At 59.4% G+C, this 7,782-nt stretch overlaps 2 pseudogenes across 1 annotated transcript; both read left to right on the top strand.

Annotated features, from left to right (window-relative positions):
• Positions 1 to 2,318: 2,318 nt before the first annotated feature.
• Positions 2,319 to 4,261, top strand: LOC105523197 (annotated as a pseudogene). The gene has a single exon (XR_001003549.1). The product of XR_001003549.1 is annotated as an uncharacterized LOC105523197 (transcript).
• Positions 4,262 to 6,451: 2,190 nt separating this feature from the next.
• LOC105523204 overlaps positions 6,452 to 7,782 on the top strand; it is a 5,009-nt pseudogene continuing 3,678 nt past the window's right edge.

The following is a 7,782-nucleotide window of genomic DNA, read 5'->3' as shown; positions in this document are numbered from 1 at the left end:
GTGTGTGTGTGTGTGTGTGTGATAGGATTCCTACCTCCTGCCCCTCTCTGGGGTGAAGGCAGACCAATACATGAAGAGAGAGAGTGTAGGGCAGCTGGGAGGGGCCTGTCAGGCTTGATCTCTGTGGGTTTGTTTTTGACTCAACGCTGGCTCTAGAAATGGATTGACATTGGGGTGGGTGTGGGATGGAGGCTGAAAGGAGAAGGAAGCTTTCAAAGCTGTAGCCATGGGAAATGTTTTTATTTTCTGCTTGAAAGAAAATGCCAAAGAAGGATAAAAAGGAAAAAAAAAGGGGGGGGAGGGGAGAGGTGATGAGAGAGACTGTGAGAGAGAGAGAGAGAAAGAGAGAAAGCCGGGATGCCTTTTTGTATGAGAGACTTCTAGATTGGGAAATGAAGCTCGGCCAGGCATGGTGGCTCACACCTGTGAGTGGCTGCCAGCACTTTGAGAGGCTAAGGAGGGAGGATTGCTTGAACCCAGGAGTTCAAGACCAGCTTGCGCAACATCATGAGACCGCCCCCCTGCATCTCTATAAAACATAAAAAAAAAAAAGCTAGCTGGCATGGTGGCACACATCTGTAGTCCCAGCTACTTGGGAGGCTAAGGCAGGAGAATTGTTTGAGCTCGAAAGGCGGAGGCTGCAGCGAGCTGTGGTTGCACTGCTGCACTCCAGCCTGGGCGACAGAGCAAGTACCTGTCTCAAAAAGAAAAAAAAAAGAGACTCCAAGGGAGGCCAAGCTTGGTGGTTTGGGTCTGTAATCCCTGCACTTTGGGAGGCTGAGGTGGGAGGATTGCTTGAAGCCAGGAGTTCAAGACCAGCTGGGGTAAGATAGCGAGACCCCATCTCTCCAGAAAAAAAGATGATCCCAAGGGAGAGGGGATATGGATTCTCCAGGTTTGCCCTGAACCTCAGTCTGCACTAGGTTCTGTGGAATTCCACAGGAGCTCCTGCTCTCCAGCCAGGGCTCTCCTGATCTCCAAGATGACCCCTGGGTTACCTTGACCTCATCCCCCTACTGTGTCCCAGGCCAAACCGGGGTCTCATACTACTCCTCTGACCTTCACTGCCCCCCTTCTTCCCCATGCCAGGCCAGGGAAGGAGACAGCCTCTACCAAGTGGCAGGGAGGACTGATGGTTAGCATAGTACATGGGTGGCGGGATGTGTCACGTGTCATGGGGGTGGCCTTGCCTCTACCTTCTCTAAGTGAGTCTCAGCCAGGCTGGGGGCTCACAGGGGCACAGGGCCTCCACACTGGGGTCCCCAGCAAGCTGCCTGGTTTAGTTCAGGGTGCCTGCTACTTCCTGGCTTCATGGGCTTGTCACGTCTCCTTTCTGCCCTCAACTTTCTCATCTGTTAAATGGGTATGCCGGTGCCCAAATCATAGGGTTGTCAAAGCCTGCCTGAATCAGGGCTCAGAGCGCACCAGGAGGAATTCAGACAGGAAAAGAGGAAACTGGGAAGGCTCTGCCTGGGAAGGGGGTGGGACAGCCCCTGGATTTGGGACGCTTGGCGTGTGCTAAGGAGGTGGAGCTGGGAGAGGTGGGGCGTGCAGAGGTGCCTCTGAGGGCCAGGCTGGCAGTGGAATTTGCTGCAGAACTCTCAGCGTGCACAGGCCTGCCTGGGAGGGGTTCAGAGTCCTAAACAAAGCAGGGAGCCGGCAGGGAGGGGGCAGGGGAAGGAACCTCTAAGAGAAGGAACAGTCCTCTCCCGGGGCACCCACTCCCCACCTGGGTGCAGCGCCTCTCCCCAAACACACGTGCTGCCAAGCCCTTCATCAGTCACCCTGGCACTGACATCCATAAATCCCATTAGTCACACCGCCACAAACACATCCAGTCCCAGGCAGACAAAGACACGGGGCCCCACAGCGGCTGTGTCTGTCCCCAGTGGCGCTTTCCCCATGCCTAGAACTGTGCGGACACCGCAGGCGCTCCATGCAATTGTTGAACCGACAGCAAGCAGCACTCCTCGCAATCACAAACGCCTCCTGATCGCGTAACTACAGGCCCCCGGATAACCACAGTTGCTCCTTTCCCCCATTCCAAGTCTCTCCCATCCCCTCTGGGTACACACGTACTGCTGTAATCACCCACGAATGCCCTTGGCCATTCCCTCTTCCGCGTCTCTCTGGAGCGGGTAGGGCTGACACTGCGCCCCCCTCCCCCAAGCCTGTGCTCGGACGGGTCAGGCAGAAAAACCATCCCCCAAGGTCACCAGAGCTCTTCAGCAGGCGCCCCCGGGAGCTGATTTATTGGCGGCTTATTTGGAGAAATGCTATCGCTCTTAGATTCCGGAGCGGGGGAAAAAACACGCTCGCGGTGGACTTTAACCTTGGGCTGAAACCACAGCGCTTTGTTTTCGGAGGTGCTTCCTAGGGCGCCGCGGCGGGGCTGGGGCCTAGCGGGGGAAGCTCGGCGGGAATGTGGCCCAGCAGCCTCTCCACTCCCAGGCTGCGCTCCTGCCTGCCCTGGCAAGCACTCAAATTCCTCTGGGCCCCGCCGGAAGCCCTTGGTCCCTCCAAAAGTGCTTCCAGAAATTCTAGGAAGGAGCCGAAGCTCCTTGGATGAGGGCGTCCTTGGAGCGAGGTTTCCAAACCCTCCCATCCCAAGCCCCTGGCATGTGCCACCCGCCGTTCGCAGTCGTGTCACTGGCATGATGAGGTTTTCGGGAGGCACCCAGGAAGGGCTGAATGCTCCGGTTTCCGCGCACCTTAAGTCCGGAGCAAAACCCCGCTGGAGGTGGTTGGCTCCGATCGCGTGCATGGTTTGCTTGGCTGATGTAAGACACCAGCGCGAAGGCCTGTTCCCGCCCCTCTGGCAGAGATAAATTAAGCGTTATTATTGCAAATGCACCCTCTCTGGATCTGCTCCCCATGACTGTTCCGTGTGTCAAAACCGCCGCTTCCACCAGGCAGCCACAAGGGCGAGACCAATTACCGCTTTCCCCATGGTTGCGCCAAAGCACGCAGCCAACGAGGGCTCCAAGCCGGGACCCTGGTTGAGAAAAACCTGGGGCATCCGGCGGCACGGAGGGTGGGAACCAGATGAGCCCCCGCCTCCGCGCATGGTGCCCACAGTCACTCCCCCGCCTTGGTCCTCCTGTGCCAAAAAAAAAAAAGCCCATCATGCGCCCGCAGAGGGCTGAGGAGACACGGGATGAAGGCAGGGTCCACGGAGAGGTGGCAAGCTAAATTCTGAGAAGCCGCTTCGACCCTGACCCTGGCGTCGCCCCTCCGTGGTGCAGGTGGCACCGGAGTTGCGCTCAAGCGGACAGCTGCACGCCCATCCCAGTCTCACCGAGCCTTTCTAAGAGGAAATGCCAGGCCCGGGCGCCCCTACCCCAAGGCGGTGATCCTGTGAAGCTCGGGCCACCTCAGGGTCCAGCGCCCTCAGGGATGGATGGTGTTGGCACCGAGGGATGAGGCCGTTCCCTCTCTCTGGTGAATGGAGAAGCTCTTGGCGTAGTTCCCTGCGCAGTCTTGGGGTCCCCAGGCCGTGATGGGGTGAGCAGGGTGTGTGGCGTGGCCTGGGATGCGAGACCAGTCCGGAGCACCCCCGCGTGAGCGGCGGGAAGGAGGGCCCGCCCGGAGATTTATGGCCGCAGCTGGCCCCCTGCGCACCAAGCGCGTCTCCGTCCTTTCCCAGCCAAACAGTGGAGTGGAGGACCCGACCCCGGCTGGAGGAAGAGGCCAGGGCCGGAGGCGGGGCCGAGAGGAGCTGGAATCCATCGGGGCTGGGCCTGGCGCATCAGTCCCAATTCTGCCCGCCTTGCGCCCTGGTCTCGGTGGGGTGTGGGGCGATGGCGCCGCGTGCCTGGTCTTCCAGGCAGGTTCGGGCAGCTCCCGGCTGGGTTGGCCCGGCCGCGACTTGGCGCTGTATCGCGGCTGGGTCTGTCGCAGCGAGGGGACGGCGAACATGGCTTTCCCGGGCACAGCCTCTCCGGGTTTTAGCCGCGCCCGCCAGACACGGGACCTGCGGAAACCGGAGCTTAAGACACCCAGCCACAAGGCCTCTGAGCGGGCAGCAGAAGCCGGCAATCCCTCAGGGGGTGCCCTTCACCGAGATGCCAGCGGCGAGTGGGGGGCTTCGGTCCCTGCCTGGAAAGGCGGTTGGGGCGATGGGTGAAGTGGCTCGGGTGGCTGCGCCAAGGAAACGATACTGGCTTTTTCTTCCCCCGCTGGGGGAAGGATAAGGGGAGAACGTGTCCAAGCGGCCAGCAACACCAGAATTTGGGAAGAACCGGATTCAACGCCGAATTGAGGGAGGCCGTGTGATCTGCACCAGTCGGGCCTGAGCCTGCGCCAACAAAAGCGCGACAGGGGTGACGGCCGGGCTCAAGGTTGGCCTGTCCTTTGCTTTTAAGACAAAGAGGGAGAATTTTGTCGGTCGGACGCGTCCAGGGAGCAGAGGCCGGAGCCGGTAGCCTAGGAACACAGGAAAGGCCTCGGCTCGGGTGGCCCAGGCTGGCTGCCGAGAAGCACGCTGCGCCGGGCCTCGGCTAGCCAGGGCAGATTCTCCTGCAACTGCGGTTTGGGGCTACAAGGAAGACCCACCCCGCTCCCCCGAGTTGATTTTTCACCCAGTCAGTAAAACACACACACAGACACACACTCTCTCAATTGCGTCCACAGAGTTTTTGGCCACCTATCCCGCTGGGTAAACAAAAGTGTGAGGGGGCGGGGAGGGGGAAGGGATGGAATGGGGGTGGGGCGCGTAAGATGGCGGCTGGACCTGGTGGCCTATGGCCTGTGCCCTATGGCCGTGGCACCCAGGCCTGGTTTTTACATTTCAATGTGGCCCACCATACTGGGGAAGGCGTTTCCCTGGACCCTGAACCCTTGTTAGGGATGTCCTAGAGGCTCCCCTTTACGAATGGAGGCACCTGGGCTGCACCCACTACTTCGCTTGGGATCTGTCCTCCGCCCCAAGATGGCTCCCAGTCGCTGTTTACTCAGCTACTGCGGGGACACCAGGGTGCGGGGCTGGGGAGCGGGCGGAGAACAGGGCGCGTATAGATTGGCCTGGGCAGGCGGCCTCTCCCCGTAGCCCGTCCGCGCCCCCACGCATGCGGCATCCCTGGAAAACCAGCGTGGGCAGGATGTGTCCTGGCCGCCCCCACCACCACCGCGTCCCCAGGCCCTGCGCCCTGGCCGGGCTCCGGTGGCTGCAGGGCCGCGCAAATGTGGAGTGGGTGCCGGGGGCGGGTATGGAAGGGGCCCGCGCGAGAGGGCTGGGCGCACAAAGCCCAGGCACCACGGCCCTAATGAAATACCGGCTGGGTTCGTCACGCCGCCGAAGCGCACACTTGAAAAATGCAAACGCCATTGGCAAATCCAGGGCAAACAGGCAGAATTTTTATTAGCAACTAAATGATTTATGGCACACGTACCCCGCCGTCACAATTACGGCGTCTCGGAGCATCCAGGGAGTGAAAACATTAAACATTTATAAAAATGGGCCTTTGTTTTTTTCTACTCCGCAAGCCTTTTGTTTTCCCCACCCCAACTCTCTCAAGATATACATATTTTTTCCTTGAGCTATATTAAAATAAAGAAAAACATTCCCCAAATCCAGGGGGAGGGGTAATGCGGTGGAGAATTAGGGTTTGGGCTTGGAATATTGGGTAAAGAGAGTGGAGAGGAAGCGATGGGGCCTCGGGCGTGGGAGGGCTTAACTAGGAACACACAAGACCTCTGCGTAAGGCTCAAGGGCGCTCTGCGCCCCCACACACGGCCCCCTTCCCCCGCCTGGGCTTCCAGCAGCCCCGCGCAGCTCGACTGCGTTTATTCGATTCCTGCAGTCCCCTCCTCCCCTAAGGCACACAGACAGAATACCTCCTTTCTCTAACCCCCCTCTCCTCTCCGTCTTTGCTCCTGGCCGTCCCGGGGATGCAGCGGGCGCCTCTCGCCGCCCCGAATGCCGAGGCCGCCACTGAGACCCGCACGCCCAGCTCCAAACGCGGACACCGTGGCTTGTTCCCCTCGGCTCCGGCTATTTTCGTTCCTTTCTTTCCTTTTCACTCCTCCCTCCTCCCCAGCGGAGCTACAGCTTCCAAAAGAGGGCAGCCTAGAAACCAACGCAGGAAGCTCCAGGAAGGGCAACTTGAAACTGCCCTCAAGAGGCTGAACTTTTTTCCTCAAATTTATCCTGGAATTAAATTAGACACCCCCCAGTTCGTTCTCGAAGCCTCCCCCCACCTTTTTTTTTTCCTAAAAGTGGAGAAAAGAAAATAGAACGAATGGGCACTAACGCGCTCATTCCCCCCCCCGAAAAGTTGCCTTAAAAATTGATTTAAAAAACAAAACGGGCAATGAGAAAACGCTGAGTCCGCAGCGCGAGGCGAAAGAGCGGGCTTCTCTTGTTTTAATTAAAATCTTATCACCGCAGTTGCTCTTCGAGGCAGGATTGGAAGGATTTCTGCCCCTCCAAGCTTCCTTTCCAGGGTACGTAATGCCTAGCCGGGCTCGGGGGCCTGCAGGGCTGCAGAGAGGGTGCGGGGGCCCCCAGGACAGTTCTGCTGGCGTGGTCCGCACTCCCTGCGCCCCCGGTCAGGTAGGTCGGCCGCGGGCAGCTCACGGCTACTCAACCCAGAAAGGATTTTGCTGAAAGGGCAAAATAAAAGTACAAAGTCTGGGGGATTGGTGCTCCCTTCCCCCTACGGCCGCCGTGGCCAGCCAAGCACTTTTTGGGCTTGGCGGCTACTTCCTCTGAGCTCAACAGATTTTTTTTCCCGGTCTCGCCCTCCCTGGAGGGGGCGCGGCGGATGGAAGGCGAGAGAGGCCCCCAGCCAAGAGGTTTTTAATATTACACTTTAATAGGTTTCAGAAGGCTCCGTGGAGAAATGCTAATAGGCTGAAATGTCAGAATCGAGAGGGATTCAGTTCGCGCTCAGCCGATCTAATCCTTTTTTCTGCTCTGATTTTTTTGTTGGGGGGGGAAGGAGAGGGGAGCGCCCACGCAAAGAGGGACTTTGGGGAGGGGCGCGCTGTGCGAAGCGCCGCAGCCCCGGCCTGGGCCGAGCGGGGGGCGCGCCCCGATCCGCGTTTCTATAGGAACCCCTTTTAGAAGATTAGAGACTCACCCGCTGCCCGCCGCCGCGGCCTCTCCAAAATATTAATCAGTAACCATCTGACACCGCGTTTCAGGGAGGGACCCGCAGGCCAGTGCTAGGAAAACGGCCTTCTCGCCTGCCCATCCCACCCGACCGCGCTGCTGGGGGAGAGGGAATGAATCGCTGCTTTGTTTAAAAAGGAAGAAAAAAAACAAGGGAAAAAGCAGCCCTTGTCTGTTTCGGCGTCTCCACCGCGCGTACTAGAAGCGCACCCCAGGGGAGGTCGGGGGCCGGGGCCCGGGGCGCGGGGTGCAGCCCGCCGGGCCCCAGGCCCTCCCCGGCTCGCTTGGCTTGTCACCTCCTCCTGCGAGCAGGAAGCTGACAGGCGGCCCATTAAACCGCGCCTTGCAAAGCCCTGGATTGCGGCGACAACCATCTTCCTCTATTTTGATCACTCAGCCCAGACGCTGGGGGAGGGGGGAAGGAAAAGGGAGGAGAAGGAGAAAGGAGGGAGGGGGGGTCCGAGCTGGTGGAGGGGGAGGGCTGCCTAGAAACGGCCCGGAAAAATTCTCACCACCAGTTTTGATCATTCAGCCCCGCCGAGGGGAGCCTGGAAACTGCTGGAGCCCCTAGGTCCGTAATTGGTTTTATAGGAATGGCTGTGGGCCAAGGTGTTTACATGCGCGTGATTGGCGGCGCGCGCGGCCAATGCGCGGCGGCCGGGGGCCGG

The sequence above is a fragment of the Colobus angolensis genome, unplaced genomic scaffold (genome assembly GCF_000951035.1).
Source record: "Colobus angolensis palliatus isolate OR3802 unplaced genomic scaffold, Cang.pa_1.0 Scaffold453, whole genome shotgun sequence".
Taxonomy (NCBI): Eukaryota; Metazoa; Chordata; class Mammalia; order Primates; family Cercopithecidae; genus Colobus; species Colobus angolensis.
Note: the sequence above shows the minus strand (reverse complement) of the source record. Positions and strands in the feature narration are given on the sequence as shown.